The sequence below is a fragment of the Ptychodera flava genome, unplaced genomic scaffold, assembly GCF_041260155.1.
Source record: "Ptychodera flava strain L36383 unplaced genomic scaffold, AS_Pfla_20210202 Scaffold_103__1_contigs__length_275955_pilon, whole genome shotgun sequence".
In the NCBI taxonomy this organism is placed as follows: Eukaryota; Metazoa; Hemichordata; class Enteropneusta; family Ptychoderidae; genus Ptychodera; species Ptychodera flava.
In genome coordinates this window covers 194426-212390 of record NW_027248285.1, presented here as the reverse complement: position 1 = coordinate 212390, position 17965 = coordinate 194426, and the positions used below count along the sequence as shown (strand labels likewise).

At 36.7% G+C, this 17965-nt stretch overlaps 1 long non-coding RNA gene across 1 annotated transcript; it reads left to right on the top strand.

Moving 5' to 3' along the window:
- Window positions 1-411: 411 nt before the first annotated feature.
- On the top strand, window positions 412-16897 carry LOC139126581 (uncharacterized). The gene is made up of 4 exons (XR_011550644.1): window positions 412-574; window positions 15450-15814; window positions 16206-16347; window positions 16778-16897. It is a non-coding gene; the product is annotated as an uncharacterized lncRNA (long non-coding RNA).
- The last annotated feature ends 1068 nt before the right edge of the window (window positions 16898-17965 follow it).

The following is a 17965-nucleotide window of genomic DNA, read 5'->3' as shown; positions in this document are numbered from 1 at the left end:
TAGAGATCACTTTCACTTCCATCCACCACACTGTTTCCAAATTCAACGATTGGATGCAGGGTCGATCTCTTGTGAGCGTTTTCCGGTGGAACCGGTCGCTCTTTAACAATGAATCCCCGCAAGACGGCAGAGAAACTACCATAGTCTGCCCTCAGGCGATGTCTACACGTTTTCGACGATTGTTTGTAGAAGGATCAATTGGAATGTGAATTGTGAAGAGAGCTATCAAACAAGATTAAACAATAACACTGTCCTTAAAAGTAACACGGATCCCCTTCGTTGGTCGTTTCCAACGGTTTCCGTTTCATATGTAAATATGCAAAGTTAGTTTCAAGACCAGTCATGCAAATATATGTGATGTATTTAAATGTTTACTGTCGCTGTCTAAGCTTTTCCAGGTACACACTGAAGTAGGAGATCGACCCTTGAAGGTTATAGCAGGCCCGGTCCTATCTCAACCTTTGCAAGGCGGACGACACTAAAATGGCTGAACCTTATCACGGGTTCAAAGTTTCCAAGGTGCAAGACACGCTGTATATCAACCAGGATGGTTAAATGATTCTGGCTTCCTTAGGTAAGATTGATGCCCACTTTCCTATTTCGTGGATTACCAAAAAGAGTAGTACATAATTGTATCAACCGTAGATTTCTAAGTTTACAGCTGTCGAAGCCTTCGGTGAGGTTTGGACTACCACTGTCCCATAATTCCATGACAAACTTTTCTTCAGGGCTTTAGAGTGACATACTAATTATCTATTCTGGTTGAACACAGCTAGTTGCTGGTTCTCTCGAAATGTTGAACACGATAGACGCTGAAGGTCTAGAACGATTCGCTGCTCTGCGCCCACGTAATACCGATAAGTTGAGGGAGTTTCACATGTTGCAAGACGCTTAAGCCTGTGGCTAATGAACTGTAAAATTCCCCCATTCACAAAAACAAGTACTCAGCAGCAGGACAAAGGTGCGGTTGCGTAAATGGTGATAACACGCAATGTTCCAATCTCTAATCGCAATCCCCTTCATAATCAACAGGCATGTGATCCAAAAAAATGTTGAAATCCGGCTTTCATTCAATTTTCCATGGAGCTGTTTATAAAGTTTCGTTGCCATAGTAACGATGATTTATTGAATGTTCTTAATATCATCATAGACGTCAAAAATAAATAAATAAATAAATAAATAAATAAATAAATAAATAAATAAATAAAATGTCTTCTTTATACTTGGTAAAGTGTTAACTTTCACATTTCTTGTTCTTTACTTCAGATACGAAAATCCGTGTGACATATTGCATTCACACAAGATTAATTTATCTAGCAACGGTGCTCTGCTCGGTGTAGTTAAAAAAGTTCGCCTTTCTACTTCATAATTAACTGATGGACCAAGAAAATACTATGGAGACACATGGAATTTTTGCGCAGTTAAATCTTACTCTAAGTGTTTTCTTGTCTAAATGAAAGATATGTGGCAGAAAGAAATAAACTCTAGAATAGGGGAATTCAGTCCTATAATATTTTCCTGAGAGATAAGAAACCTTGCTCGAAACTCTGTTTATTAGTCGCCATGGTTCCGTTGTTGTTTTGCCTGGTTCTTGTTTAACTTTTAGGCTGCGTTCACAAAAAATGTTTAGGGGGGCTGGAGGAATTCAGGTGGGGATTCGAAAATTTTGGGGTTAGAAGAGGGGGGAACTTGAAAATTTTGCTATTTTTTTTGGTTCCCTTTTATGTTTCACATTTTCCAATTCCAAGTTTTTTGTAGGTTATTCAATGAAAAATGAATACCATTTTTATGTCATCCAATTGTTATAATATTAGTAATAATTTCAAAAATCTAGAACCATTTTGCCATATTCATTACTTTTTCTCGAAAAAGTCTAAACGTGTGATTTGTTGTAAAAAAAAGCAAACCAAACGGGCCAAGTAACAGTGCAGAAGCTGCAACTGTTGATGATTTTTGCAATATTTCTATGAAATATATCAACTACAGTTTCTTGCTGTCTCCCTACAGCATGCTCAAACACAAATATTCAGTTTGTCGACAAAGCCTGTATATATAAATATGTATTAGGTGATAATTTAATTAGAGTCCAGACTGACAGTCAGTTGTCAGTGATACAAATGCATGGTACACATACACAGGCTGTGATAGCAAGCTGAATACTGGACAGTTCAACATGCTGTAGGGAGTAGAACAAGAACACAGTTGTATAAACTGAACAAAAATATTGTCAAAATTATCAAAGTTAATACAGCTACTCCCTACGGGCAGTGTCACTATCAGGTACCGCCCTGCTACTGCAGTGTCACTGTCACTGCATACCTGAGCAGTGACAGAGATAGCTCTGACCCTGATGTACATGGTAGTTGAAGAAAGAGTTTGGGTCAAATGACGCTCATGACAGTGAAACATACTTGTACACAAGATCAGGCCAGAGAGTAACACATGGAAAACAAGACGACTTGAAAAATTGTTAAGTTTTTTGAATTCTGGCATATTAGTCTAGTCGGAAGGTAGGGTTCCCATGCACCCCATGGATGTATTTTTTTAACCTACATTTTTGTAATCCTTAGGGTCTATATTTAATGAATTTTGATGTTCCCAAAATCAAATCTTGTCCCATGGGTTCATTTGGCGCCATCTTGCCGCCATCTTGGCCGCCATCTTGGATTTCAACAATGGGGTAGGGGTCACGTATCTACCGCTCGACGGAAACAGAAACAATAAAATACTATAAACATTACATTTTAGAAAGCCAAGATCATGGCCTTTTCATTGATATATAACTTAATAGGGATTAATTAATATTCGAACGTCGATTAGACTTTATATCGGCCATTGGCCGTAAATCGTAAAATTTGCTAAATTTTTACACCCAATAATTAAGTTCCCGTTCCTCCAAACAATTTTCATAAGGTATTTACATATTTTTTGGAAGAACTCAGTGCAATAAACAAGAAAAACAAGATTAAAAGTATGTGTCTTGAGATTTAGTGGGTGCATGAGCTTGTTTTCTAATTACGCGGTATTCCACATATCCGTGTGTAACATAAGGGGTAGGGTAATGTTTCCCTTTCTGTTTCGAATCATGAGTGATGAAACCATACAAATATTACATTTTTTGAAAGTGCTGCATCAGACCTTTCTAAAAATATATAGATTTATGGGGAAAAATTGCATATTCAAAAGTTACAAAGCTTAAACCTTTCGGTTTGTGTCGATTTTAAGTGATTTTTTAAGAACGAAATTACAACATATGGGGTAGGGCTAATGTTTCCCTTTCTTCCTCGAACCATGAATTACGAAACCATATAAATGTTATACTGTTTAAAAGCTCTGAAATGGGCCTTTCCAACATGTATAGTTTTATTGGGAAAAGTCCATATTTTAAACTTACAAAGCTTATGGCTTTCAGTTTGTGTAAATTTTAAGTGATTTTTTTAAGGACGAAATTACAACATATGGGGTAGGGGTAATGTTTCCCTTTCTGCCTCGAACCATGAATTACGAAACCATATAAATGTTATACCGTTTGAAAGCTCTGAAATGGGCCTTTCCAAACATGTATAGTTTTATTGGGAAAAGTCCATATTTGAAAGTTACAAAGCTTAAACCTTTCAGTTTGTGTCAATTTTAAGTGATTTTTTAAACAAAATTTTAATATAAGGGGTAGGGGTAATGTTTCCCGTTCTGCCTTGAACCATGAATTATGAAACCATATAAATGTTATACCGTTTGAAAGCTCTGAAATGGGCCTTTCCAAACATGTATAGTTTCATTGGGAAAAGTCCATATTTTAAAGTTACAAAGCTTATGCCTTTCAGTTTGTGTCAATTTTAATTGATTTTTTAAACAAAATTATAATATAAGGGGTAGGGGTAATGTTTCCTGTTCTGCCTTGAACCATGAATTATGAAACCATATAAATGTTATACTGTTTAAAAGCTCTGAAATGGGCCTTTCCAAACATGTATAGTTTTATTGGCGAAAGTTGCATATTTGAAAGTTACAAAGCTTTAACCTTTCAGTTTGTGTCAATTTTAAGTCATTTTTAAGAACGAAATTACAACATATGGGGTAGGGGTACTGTTTCCCTTTCTGCCTCGAATTATGAATTATGAAACCATATAAATGTTACACTGTTTGAAAGCTCTGAAATGGGCCTTTCCAAACATGTATAGTTTTATTGGGAAAAGTCCATATTTGAAAGTTACAAAGCTTATGCCTTTCAGTTTGTGTCAATTTTAAGTGATTTTTTAAACAAAATTATAATATAAGGGGTAGGGGTAATGTTTCCCGTTCTGCCTTGTACCATGAATTATGAAACCATATAAATGTTATACTGTTTGAAAGATCTGAAATGGGCCTTTCCAAACATGTATAGTTTCATTTGGGATAGTTGCATATTTGAAAGTTACAAAGCTTAAGCCTTTCAGTTTGTGTCAATTTTAAGTGATTTTCTGAACAAAATTATAATATAAGGGGTAGGGGTATGTTTCCCGTTCTGCCTTGTACCATGAATTATGAAACCATATAAATGTTATACTGTTTGAAAGCTCTGAAATGGGCCTTTCCAAACATGTATAGTTTCATTTGGGATAGTTGCATATTTGAAAGTTACAAAGCTTAAGCCTTTCAGTTTGTGTCAATATTAAGTGATTTTTGAACAATATGCACAAAACAGTTAGTCCGTTGGCCAGGTATCGAAATCATCCCCTCTAAGGCATTTTACCCACTATGATTTTCTGTTAGCTAGTATTCTCAGCTGTCATAATCTGCTTATTTTCCATTTAACTGATGGTGTCTGAGAGTGGAACGACTTGTTTGTGAAGGGCTGTCACGCCCTCAGTAGTAAAATAGGAATGGGTTAGGGGTAACATATTTACCGCTAGTCGGAAACAAAAACAAAAAAACCCTTAAACAATACATTCTTAGAAAGCCCAGATAATCCCCTTACCATTGGTATACAACTAAATGGGGATAAATCAATATTCAAACATCGATTAGATTTTATATCGGACATGAAATGTAAATTGTAAAATTTGCTTAATTTCAAAAACAATGATTAAGTTCATGTTCCTCCAAACAATTTTTACAAGGTATTTATATATCAGTTGAAAGAACTTAATGCAATAGAGAAGTAAAAAACATTAAAGGAGTGTATCTTCTTGAGACTTATGGGGTGCGTCGATTGTTTACCTAATATATGGTATGCCGTACATCCCTCTATAATATACATTTAAGGGATAGGGGTATGGGTAATGTTTCCTCTCTTACAAACGCAGCGAATAAGGAAGCCACATAAATATCATATCTCTGAAACACTAACGCAGTCTTTTTCCAACAAGATATGGCTTGATGGGGTAAACTCAAAAATTATGCAGTGACAATGCCTAAACTCAAAAGTTTGTGTTACTTTACTGACATTTACTTGTTAAAAGGAACATAGAAAAATACTCTATAGGCATTAATAGCAATAAAAAGCTAAAATGGTGGTTAATAAAAGACGTTTTACTCATTTCAATAACTCAAATTAGGGAAGAAAGTTAACAGCTATAATATGTCAAAAATTATATATTCCAAACCCACAAACACTAAATTGGATGTCATAGTCGTCACGCAAAGTTGATATGACAGCAGCAACAATCAATCCTTTTCTTTAATTGTATCGCAAGAGATATATATTAAGTAATAAAGCACCACTTTGAAAGGATACCACACGGTTTCGACCGGTAAACAACATATACGCACGAACTTCAGTCGTGTGTATAAGGAGTGAAATGGTCAAAACCGAGCTCGAGTGGTGTACCCAACTTATAGGGGTTGTTTATCGCTATATTATATCAGTATATTGAAACTTGTGATGAAAATACAAACAATGTGAAAGAAACCCACTTTGGAGATAGGAATGGCAAACTTTACAGTATATCGTAAATACATGCACAGTCAGGTGACCGTCTGGGCAAATCAGAGCTCACTATTAATAGTGTTACTTTTAATACCACACGGGAACACGAGAGAATCTTTTATCGCTGAAAACCAATCACCATTAATCCACAATATAGCTTCTCCATAATAAGATATATGGATCGACAACACTTTACCTTCCTACCAGAAAACAAGAGATCATAACCAATTTGTCGAAATTATTTTACAACGCAGAACACTATATACTCCCAATGAGGATTACATTTTCGACTGGGTACTAAAATTCAATAGCAAAATAATTCTGGAACTAAACCCGAAAAGCCAAATGTCACAGAACGCATTCAAATTACGCAACTAAATAGTAAACAGAAGGCGAACAAACACTCTCTACACCAAGCAATAAGAAGGCGAGACAAACCTCAGAAAATGACTAAAAAGGCTTATATTCCCATTGACACCTCAATGTTTAAAATGCCTTGTGAGTGAATCTATCATTAGTTTCTTATCATGGATGACATTTAACCAATGTTAGACCCTGACGTCTTTGAAGCAAAGACCCTACAAACGGACGTTTTAGGGTCAATGCTTGAAGATACCACTCCCACCAGCATGATCGAATCAGAGAAGCTAGATTGATCTAACTTTCGAGCTAGATCAGCCACCAGCAGCTGAGAAAAAAATAAGTCAACATAATCATCAGAATCAAGCGAGCTAGACAACGGCTTCACACATTATACACCACAAAGAGGACATTCTTACACAATTCACAAAAAGCGTTCAAAGCTTCGTTAAAGGCATTGTTCGCGATCCCAGGGCGGGCATGGCTGGTTGCGTGGCAAATGCAAAATGTTAGTCACGCTGAATCAAGGTGTAATCAAGTAATAGCTTATTTATAGATTGGGAAAATCCTAATCCTGATAGTAATGATGTAATATAAACTTTGCCACTTCTTTGATTTGTATGTTTTACATTCCATGTTGTACTAGCCTGTACTGTTCATGAACAGTCAATACATCCGGCAAGTATTCTGTGCTGTTCTTTTATAGTTAGGTCCCCGCAATCCGAGATAAGTCTTTCTATAGTGTGAACCATTCTCTTCGATTACTGTAATCTACTCCAATAAATTCCCATTTAACTCATTTGTATGATTACAGGGAAGCCTAAGCCTATCTCTTACAATCTAAGATTTGAGATATTTGACAAAACATATGTATGCAATTTTCATGTTTTTCATAGGCCTAAATAACACACAGAAGAAAGTCATACTCAATGTTTTGTCCAATTGAAAGTCAAATTTTCACCGAAACAAGTAGAGGTGGCAATCTGTAAGCCAAACGAGAATTAATATTAGCAAAGATGGATATTAATTAAGCCTTTCCCATTTCCGATCCCAGTTACTCATACAACGGGGTATAAGCGAAAGCCAAGAGTATCGAATTTGTTGAAACCTAAGTGGCCCCTATTCAGTACCACGTAGCCTACAGGTACACCTTAAAGAATACTTACCAGGCCATAATACCGAGTGTTGAATTCCTTTAAAGTGGCAACACCTGGAAAGACACTGCGGCAACCAATATATCACCCTGATCTCTAAATATTTACCTCTACACCCAATAAAGCACCGGGACTCAAGACAGTTGTACATCACAAACTTAAGAGAGCGATCAAAGACACTCGCTACACAGAACGCAGGATGGAAGGCTGCAAAGACGATTCTTCAAATAGGCAAAAAAAGAGGCTAAAAACAACACAAACATTCACAGCAACGACGAGAGGTCGGGTTTTCTTCCTATACTACGGTACAAAACCAAACCAAAGGGTCTTTCAAAGGCCACCGCACTTCCCTTAAAGCCCGGCTCGAAATGGACTGGGATCATGATTAGTGCCAAGTTTGGTTGGGCGTTTTGGGCATGGCTCTGCATAATCAGTCTGTTGGTAACGGTTGCGATCGTTCGCATTATCTGCGGATCTGTTTGCTCTCAGATCACGCTCAGGCTCGGACTAATATAGATACGTACAGCCTTCGTTTCAAGGTTCGTTTCAGTCATGCCATGGTAAATACTCGAAATAAAAAGAAAGGAAAACTATCAACTTAATCAAACAAGAGTTTGCTTGAATGAATTTACCGAAGTTTCAGGCCATATCAACGTTCGTTATGTGAATGATTCAGCTGCTGACCGCCACGTACGTACGGAATATTGGCGCCATCTAAAGTCGAATAATTATCAAAAAAGTAAAAAGCTTATATCTGGGCTTTCTAAGAATGTATTGTTTATGGTACTTTTTTGTTTTTGTTTCCGACTAGCGGTAAATATGTTACCCCTAACCCATTCCTATTTTACTACCGAGGGCGTGATAGCCCTTCACAAACAAGTCGTTCCACTCTCAGACACCATCAGTTAAGTGGAAAATAAGCAGATTATGACAGCTGAGAATACTAGCTAACAGAAAATCATAGTGGGTAAAATGCCTTAGAGGGGATGATTTCGATACCTGGTCAACGGACTAACTGTTTTGTGCATATTGTTCAAAAAATCACTTAAATTGACACAAACTGAAAGGCTTAAGCTTTGTAACTTTCAAATATGCAACTTTACCAAACGAAACTATACATGTTTAGAAAGGCCAATTTCAGAGCTTTCAAGCAGTATAACATTTATATGGTTTCATAATTCATGGTACAAGGCAGAACGGGAAACATTACCCCTACCCCTTATATTATAATTTTGTTTAAAAAATCACTTAAAATTGACACAAACTGAAAGGCATAAGCTTTGTAACTTTCAAATATGGACTTTTCCCAATGAAACTATACATGTTTGGAAAGGCCTATTTCAGAGCTTTCAAACGGTATAACATTTATATGGTTTCATAATTCATGGTTCAAGCAGAACGGGAAACATTACCCCTACCCCTTATATTAAAATTTTGTTGAAAAAAATCACTTAAAATTGACACAAACTGAAAGGTTTAAGCTTTGTAACTTTTAAATATGGACTTTTTCCAATAAAACTATACATGTTTGGAAAGGCCCATTTCAGAGCTTTCAAACGGTATAACATTTATATGGTTTCGTAATTCATGGTTCGAGGCAGAAAGGGAAACATTACCCCTACCCCATATGTTGTAATTTCGTCCTTAAAAAAATCACTTAAAATTACACAAACTGAAAGGCATAAGCTTTGTAAGTTTAAAATATGGACTTTTCCCAATAAAACTATACATGTTTGGAAAGGCCCATTTCAGAGCTTTTAAACAGTATAACATTTATATGGTTTCGTAATTCATGGTTCGAGGAAGAAAGGGAAACATTAGCCCTACCCCATATGTTGTAATTTCGTTCTTAAAAAATCACTTAAAATCGACACAAACCGAAAGGTTTAAGCTTTGTAACTTTTGAATATGCAATTTTTCCCCATAAATCTATATATTTTTAGAAAGGTCTGATGAAGCACTTTCAAAAATGTAATATTTGTATGGTTTCATCATTCATGATTCGAAACAGAAAGGGAAACATTACCCCTACCCCTTATGTTACACACGGATATGTGGCATACCGCGTAATAAGAAACAAGCTCATGCACCACTAAATCTCAAGACACATACTTTTAATCTTGTTTTTCTTGTTTATTGCACTGAGTTCTTCCAAAAAATATGTAAATACCTTATGAAAAATTGTTTGGAGGAACGGGAACTTAATTATTGGGTGTGAAATTTAGCAAATTTTACGATTTACGGCCAATGGCCGATATAAAGTCTAATCGACGTTCGAATATTAATTAATCCCTATTAAGTTATATATCAATGAGAGGGCCATGATCTTGGCTTTCTAAAAATGTAACGTTTATAGTATTTTATTGTTTCTGTTTCCGTCGAGCGGTAGATACGTGACCCTACCCCATCGTTGAAATCCAAGATGGCGGCCAAGATGGCGGCAAAGATGGCGCCAAATGAACCCCATGGGACACGATTTGATTTTGGGAACATCAAAATTCATTAAATATAGACCCTAAGGATTACAAAAATGTATGTTAAAAAAATACATCCATGGGGTGCATGGGAACCCTACCTTCCGACCCGACTATATGACTATAATCAAATATTAAAGAAAAAAGATGGGTCAACATGCTTGGTTTTCTAAATTTTCACATTCTTGCCATAAAGTAATACAAAAGTAAAACTTTGAACAGTAAAGACTAAATGAAAAAATATGTGACTAAATTAGCCATTATTACACGAAAAAAATTTCAGAGATTAAAACTTCTGTTCGACAGTATTCTATCGGGTAGGGTTTGAGTTTGGCCACTCATGGTTGGCTGGAGTTTGGCCACGCTAGATTGGATTAATATATCTCCACATCTAACTTCCTCAGTAATTTTAATTCTCAGCTTACCTTCTTCCGTGTGGTGATCAGTTACCAATCGTCGTCACTGTATCAATAATTTAAAGGGTTTCCTCATCATCTTCAGAGCAATACTTACTAGCTACGACGTCATATATAAGAGATATGTGAGATATATGAAGAGATATGTAAGAGATACAGCTGGCGATGTCGATTACGAAAAAAAAAAACGAACTAAAAGTCTAAAAACTCTGTGCAAGTATAGTCACGCTATTTCTGTGAAGTCATATTCCTATCTCCATGCACTTCTAGTTATTGTCTGGTTTCTATCACCGTGTTCACTTTCGTCAAAGCAAATCTCTATGAGGAACACAACAAAGTACACTGTATTCAACTTGCGTGCAGATACGGCCCGACAAACACTCGAGTCAGTTAGGTAAAACGCGCCTCAAAAATGATAAAATATACTCAAAATTTCCTCAAGGAAACTTTGCAATATTTCATGTCAAATTTTATTAGTTGTGAAATAGACGAATATCGTTTATCATGTTCATGGCTAAATCTACTCATGAGAATCGTTCTTTTCAGACACGTCTGCTTAAAGGCCCATGAGCTGCAACTCTGCGAAATTTGTCCAACCTCAAGGTACCTTCAATTTCCTCAGATATTTATTGCAATCTACAAATTGAACGATATAGTCATTAACTGTGCCTCAACAATATTTGCTTGTGACAGAATAGGCAAGAAATTGAACAGATTTTTGTCCATTTTAAATTTCCCGCCATTTTCATAATCTTGCCATATTAGGTGAAAAACACAGACTTTTTTGTCAAAGTGGAGTGAATCCCTTTCCCGTCCTTCAGTCGGTTGCACCATGTTGCATTTGTAAAGATTTAAATGTGTACATTTACCATTTACGCTGTTTATCATGTAGCTATATGGAGGCGGCCATATTTGAGTGCGGCACCCGTTTATTATTTGTCTTACTGAAACCTCCCCCTGCAGTCCAACTTAGTGGATAATTATAGTAGAATAAACATCTCTGAGTGAGAACATTTCTATGAACTAATTTTAATCTAAATATAAAATCATGAAAATAATGTCAAAAGTTGCAGCTCATGTGCCTTTAACATATCCACCTCGTTGTGACAAGAAAGTAAACATTAAATACTTTGTCAACATTGCGATAAATAGAGACTTTTCCTAGACAATTTACAATTTTGGACGTCAAACCGTCCCTGACATTGATTTTGAGTCTATGAACAATATTTCGTGCAATTTAATTAACATAAGAACATATGAAGGTGCTAGGTCATCGGTAACCATCTCTCTTTTCAAAAACGTTCAAAGATCAACCAGAACAGCGCGCACCGTTTACTTCCAAACTGAGTGAGAGGACTCGATTTCAAAAGAATTCCGATAGCCTGCTCTTGCCACGTTTGAAGTGTTGAAAGTTTTACCTGAAGTTAAACATCAATTGTTTGAACACAAGTCGGAATGTGCGTGTCACCGTCTCGGAAATATGACGTAATTCGCAGGACGATACAACAGTAGAACAGTACAACGGTTCAAGATATCCACCACCTGTTTACTCTACCATTTTATCATAGATAGTGGAAAGTGTGTGTGCTTTTATAAATTGTTAAGTCAAAGTGCTTGTCGTTAAGGTTAAAATCTCAGAAATCTAAAACGACTCTTAGGGCCATTATAGGACAAAAATACGTGTTCTGTGTCATTATACAGACTACTTGACATGGAATTAAATTAGCGGAAATTCAAATAACAACCGTCTGCTCTCAGGTAAACACTTGAGAAGCTGCCAATTCATATTTAACATGTCGTGCCATCGGCAAAACTTTTTTTGTCGCTACTCTGCCAATGCATAGAGGTTGGCTAGAGGCTCCATGTCAACGTGTGTATGTCTCCATCGCTAACTCGGGTTCACTGAATATGTCTTTGCTAAATCACTATCAATCAGAAAAGGTAGATGTTCGTATATGATGCGTGTGGCTTAGGTTATTAGGCGTAATTTGCATAAAAAGATATTTTAAAAAAGAGCTTTACATATTATGTGTACATGTTGTCTCTTAGATCAGACTATAGTGGTACCATGGCTATTGTTGAGTATAATTCTACATCTCAGCTCGTGTTTGTGACGTAATCGTGTGTAGCTCAACTTTTGAAACTCAAATTATTGAATTGCACCTCGGCATTTTAAAAACACAAATAATAAACAATGTCAGAACCTATAATGACATAATGTAAACCTCAACGGAGGCTGTTCAGTAATTAATATGACAAAGAGATGAAAATGGTTTCATTTTCCGTTTAACACATATTTGCAGCGAGAAGGTCCACAGATCAATCTCATATCTCATATTATCAATCTCATAATTACCAAACACATGAGGGACTTTCCATCTTCATTTAAAGCCACGTCACCTGCACGAAAGCAATACTCAATTGAAAAACAGGTAATTCACCCATACTGAAACTCTTACTACTTTTTATTCAGAATTACGTCAGCATTGACGAAATCAAAGCAATATTTCTCATCAACGATGACAAGGAAACCCCCTAAAACTATATATTTTCAAAAAGCAGAGACTCTAAAGTTTAGTATGGTAGCAGTAGTTTACTCAAAGAATGAAGTAGGTGTATATTTGGGGTAAAAAACCTCAATTTTCGTATTAATGATAAAAATTAATTTAAGTCAAAAACGACGCTATTTTCTGAACTTTAATATTTCACTTCAAAGTAGAATATATGTAGAAAAAATGACTATTTTATTTGCATTATCTATCCTCATTTTAAAATGGTAAGGATTGAAAGACTGACACTCAAAAATTGATTAAAATCATGATTAGCAAAATTAAAATGCACCTTATTAGAAATGTAAGAACTTTACTGTCAAACAAATTAGTCATTTTCGTTATGTAGCATTTAAAGACCATAATGTGAAAATTTCAGAAAATTGGACCTAGCCAGAACGAAGTTAAATTCTTTGGAAATGTTGAAATTTGCAGGAAAAGAAGCCAGAAAATCGGGTGATTTGCATACATTTGCATGAAGTAACACTTCTGTATCAGGCAACTTACAACTACTTGACAAGCTAAGACGTGAACCCAACCAATATTTTAATCTTGGGTTAACAACTTAATGAAAATCGAATGAATATTTGTGAAAAAGTGATTTTTGAGCAAAATACGCTGTGTTGGGTTAAGCGCCCCCTTAATTCAAAGACCAAAAACATAATACAATCGCCGGTTGAGAAGATTCAGCTGGTTTGCGAATGACCTTTTGATGAGCATGGTAGACAATCAAGATATTGTTCCTGCATTTGCTCTGACCTTTACTTCTATCTTTACATTATGACCATTTTCAGTTTTGCCGCAGAGAGTTGAATAAATTATCAAATGCGAGCACAGTTACGTAGACCATGGTCACAGGTACATGGACCATGAGCACAGGTACATAGACCGTGAGCCCAGTTACATAGACCATGATCATAGTTAGTTAGTTAGTTAGTTTATTATAGTGACATGAGGTCAAAATTACATATTCTTTACAAATAAAGAAATGTGAAAGCAAACCTCCCAGCCCAATGGACTTATATGTCACTTTGAAAACAAAAACAGGAAAAAAAAGTGTACAATACACAATAGCAAAGGTATAAATTACACTAAGTGAGCTATACAAAGTTTCTTTTCTTCGAAGAAATGCTTTTTCAATATATTTGCTGTGTTTCTAACATTATATTGTTTTCACAAAATTGAAAGCGTTCATGAGGAACACATATGTAGTCCACTACTGCTTTACCCCTTCCCGATACGGACGTAAAATTGTCTCCCTGAATATTACATCTACCATTCAATGTACATAATTTTGCGTCTTGTAAAAAATCGCAAAAGCTACGACCATGCTGGTTCAAAACTTTATCAATGACCTTCCTCATTGGAATGTCATTTGTCATTCAAATTACCAAGACGCGAATTTAAATCGCCACAGATGAAATAGAATCGACATCATTATCATATAAATACAATTGACTCAACAGGTGTCCGAAAAATGCATCTGCATCTCTTCCCCAAGGGGAATTTTCAGGCGGCAGATAACAAGAAAATAATATAAAGGAGTAACCAGACACTTTGTTCGTAAAACGAACACCAAGAATACCATCAAAGGATTTATCAATAACTGAAACAGCGTAATCATTATACACAGAATATTTCACAAAGCATCCAACTCCACCAAAACTTCTCCGTGCATTATGATGCACAAGTGATCTATTAAATCCTATCCAGCGATAACCATTTAACTGTATACAATCATTTCCAGACAAATGTGTCTCATTTATTGAGATAATGTCCGCGTTTATACTAAATAAAATTTCACTTCTGAGGTCATTGTTCCAACCGCCGACGTTGTGATGAGCGATTCTCAGTCCATTGAGCGATGTGTCCTATTCCGATCTATCTTCTGCATTGCCTTCGTCTTGATGTGTTACCTTTCTGACAATCCTTCCGCTAGCCGTAATTCTATACTCTTTCCCATTTGGCAGCTCACTAAGTATTGTTTTCGTGTTTAACTCGACCAACCGTTCAATATGGGTCTTGCTAGAACGAAGATAGACTTTTTTATACAGCGCATTATCTTTAAGGCGTTGTTTCGCCTGAAGTACGAGTTTCTTTTGGTCAACATTTTCTAGTGCAAATTTGACAAGACCTGGCGATCCTATCCGACGACTTCGTAGTCGAACGGATTCTACAACCTTTACTTTTGTACAGATATCTTCACTCAGTGCATTTCACAGCGCTTTGACTTTATCATTTACGTTCTCTCCTCTTTCTTCATGCCTGCAGCAATAACACTGACTTCAGCCACGTCGACAGGGTTGACAGCTCGGTCATTACCCGGGGACGGTACAGTGCCAGTCTCCATGTTCAGCTCACTGTCTGTCTCAGACCCTGTCGAGCCTGGTCGTGGTCTTTTCTCTTTGTTCGACGACATTCTGACCAAATGCCAACCTGAGAAGTTAGTAGATATCTTCACAAACACTTCAGGTAGCAAACTGCTCACCGACTACTGTTCTATGTGAAAGTAGAACAGTTTTGCGAACTTTCTTGATAAGTTACTCCTTACCTGCAATAACTACCACTTGTTATTTGTTTGTTCTCAACAGAGGAGCCCGAACCAAGTATGGTGGTTATGCTGAGGGACTCGCCAAACCAACCGACACTGACATCGATCGTCAGATTAGAAATCAGACATTTTCAGTTTCTCGTTCCGTTAATATGTATAGCGAACCGACCCTCGACTCCCCTCAGCGGACTGATGAAAACGCTTCAAAAGAAGCATAATTGCTTGGAAGGTGGTGAAGGAATACGGACTTAACTCCACTTCGCATGGTATCCCAAGAATCTTTGGGGCAAAAAGTCGAGTGCTTGGATTTTCTGGACTGTCCTTACTTTAACTGCTTTTGGCGCATTTCTATGGCAAGGATCGGAATTGATAATGCAATTTAAACGTTTCGACGTCATCACAAAGGTAGTTTTAATTGAAGTTAATTCTTTAACAGAGTATAAATTACAACCGACGATATTTGAACTGATGTTAAGTTTGTAAAACTCTTCCTTCATACCTTATATAAACATTAGTAACACTATGATGCCCATAAAGTGGTTACATTGTAATGAACGTAAGGAAGCCATGGAGAAGGGATACTCGATATATTAAGCGGCATCGAAATCAAAAGTTTTCGATTTTAGACATAACATTTCAGTCGTTACGTGAGCTCTTATCTTATTATCCTTTCATTTCGGATCGCTGCTGGATGAACAACTTACAAGATCTGGTTGGATCCATGAGTGGAAATCCGAAATTCAATTGATTTGTTTCTGTAATTGTAAAGATATGTCTATGGATTATTTATTGACAGGTCGAAGTAGTGACTGAAAAGCGACTCGTCTTCCCAAGCGTGACAGTCTGTAACGTCAATAAGTTACGAAAATCTGCCATCGCATCATCTCCGTACAAAAAGATGTTAATCGTCGATGAACAGATTGTATTGCCGTATTATGGTATTAAGCTAAGTATTTGTAGGCTATGATAAAGATGTAAACTCTTTGGTGGTCAAAGGCAAAGAGTTACCTGCATGTGCTATTATATTTTGTCAAAATTTAGCGGTTGTGCCCCACGTGCACGGCGCCGAGACGTATAAGAAATTTATAAGTAATATCTTTAAATGATATATTATTTTAAACTGACATCTAAGATCACCGTATACCTTGTCGAGGGATAAAAATTTCTACGTCTTTTGGAAAAAAATAGTAGTTGTCAAGCTAAAATTATGTATATATACCTGTGATATTTCTTCCGACGTGTACAAACTATTCACCACACCAAATCTATCTATGAAGCTACAATAGGACAGGGACAAGCATTCGGCCTTACAAGTGGCGCAAAACATGCGGAAGTGCAAATATATATATTTATTGTTTTATTTTTCAGCTCCTTGTATACCTGGTGACTTTGCATGTGCAAATAGAATTTACTGTGTAAAAGAGTACCTACGATGTGACGGTATTAATCATTGTAAGGACTTCAGCGATGAAGATGGCTGTGTATATGGTGAGTTACGAGTGTACAGATATTGTCCACAGTCAAAGTGTAGGGAAATTGGCCATAGTCAAAGTGTAGGGAAATCGACCGACGTCAAAGTGTACGGAAATTGGCAACAGTCAATGTGTAGGGAAATCGGCCTCAGTCAACAAAGTGTAAGGAAATTGGCCGTAATCAAAGTATGGAAATTGGCTGTAGCCAAAGTGTAGGAAAATTGGCCCCGGTAAAAGTATAGGGAAATTGGCCACAGTCAAACTCAGCTGCAGTGATGAACTACGTTTTTCAGAGATTACGCCCAAATATCAGTCTCAAAGGTAAAAGTATGAGTTTCATGTTTGCTCTGTCAGATGTGAGCCTAAGTTGAATGCCTAAAATAGCATACATGTGATACGCAATGATGACACTGCTCGCTTAATGTGTGCTTTTACGATACTGTAGGCGTAAACTGTAAAGTAAGGGTGAGTTAAGAAGAGTTTGCAAAGAGGAATTATTTACAGTGACTAAGTATGACTTGGCAAGGAAAGAATTCATCTTAAAGAATCAGTTCACCACTACAGGACTTTCTTCATTGGAAATACATCAAATCCCATGGAAGGGGTAATGGTTCGAGGAGAGTTGATTGTAGGGTCATCTTAGCTAAACAGGAGAAGGAAGAGGCGAAAGAAATTTGTAAAATTGCCATGTTAGCATGGGTAAAACGTCACTTCGCTTCGATATCCCGATATTCCTATTTCGATATCTGGTATATTGTTTCGAAACTGCGAGTATAGTCGTCATGTGACCTGGTGACGTGCGCTTTGACAATGCCGCTCGGCGTACTCGCCATCTTTTCTGTACATTTTGCTCTAATTTCAGGGCCTTAGCTTGCTTTGGGGAGAGGGGGCAAATGCCCCTCCGGAAGTTTCCACACTGCCAATATGTAAATGTATGTAAATTACTCGAATCCTAAGATCTGCCTTCTGGTAGTTTGTTCAGGCAACGGCTTTGAATTTGTGCAATAGATTCTCAGTTACATCCTTTGAAACGGAAATGTTGTATGTAAAAACGTATGTTTGGATGTATCCTCAGAACATTTTC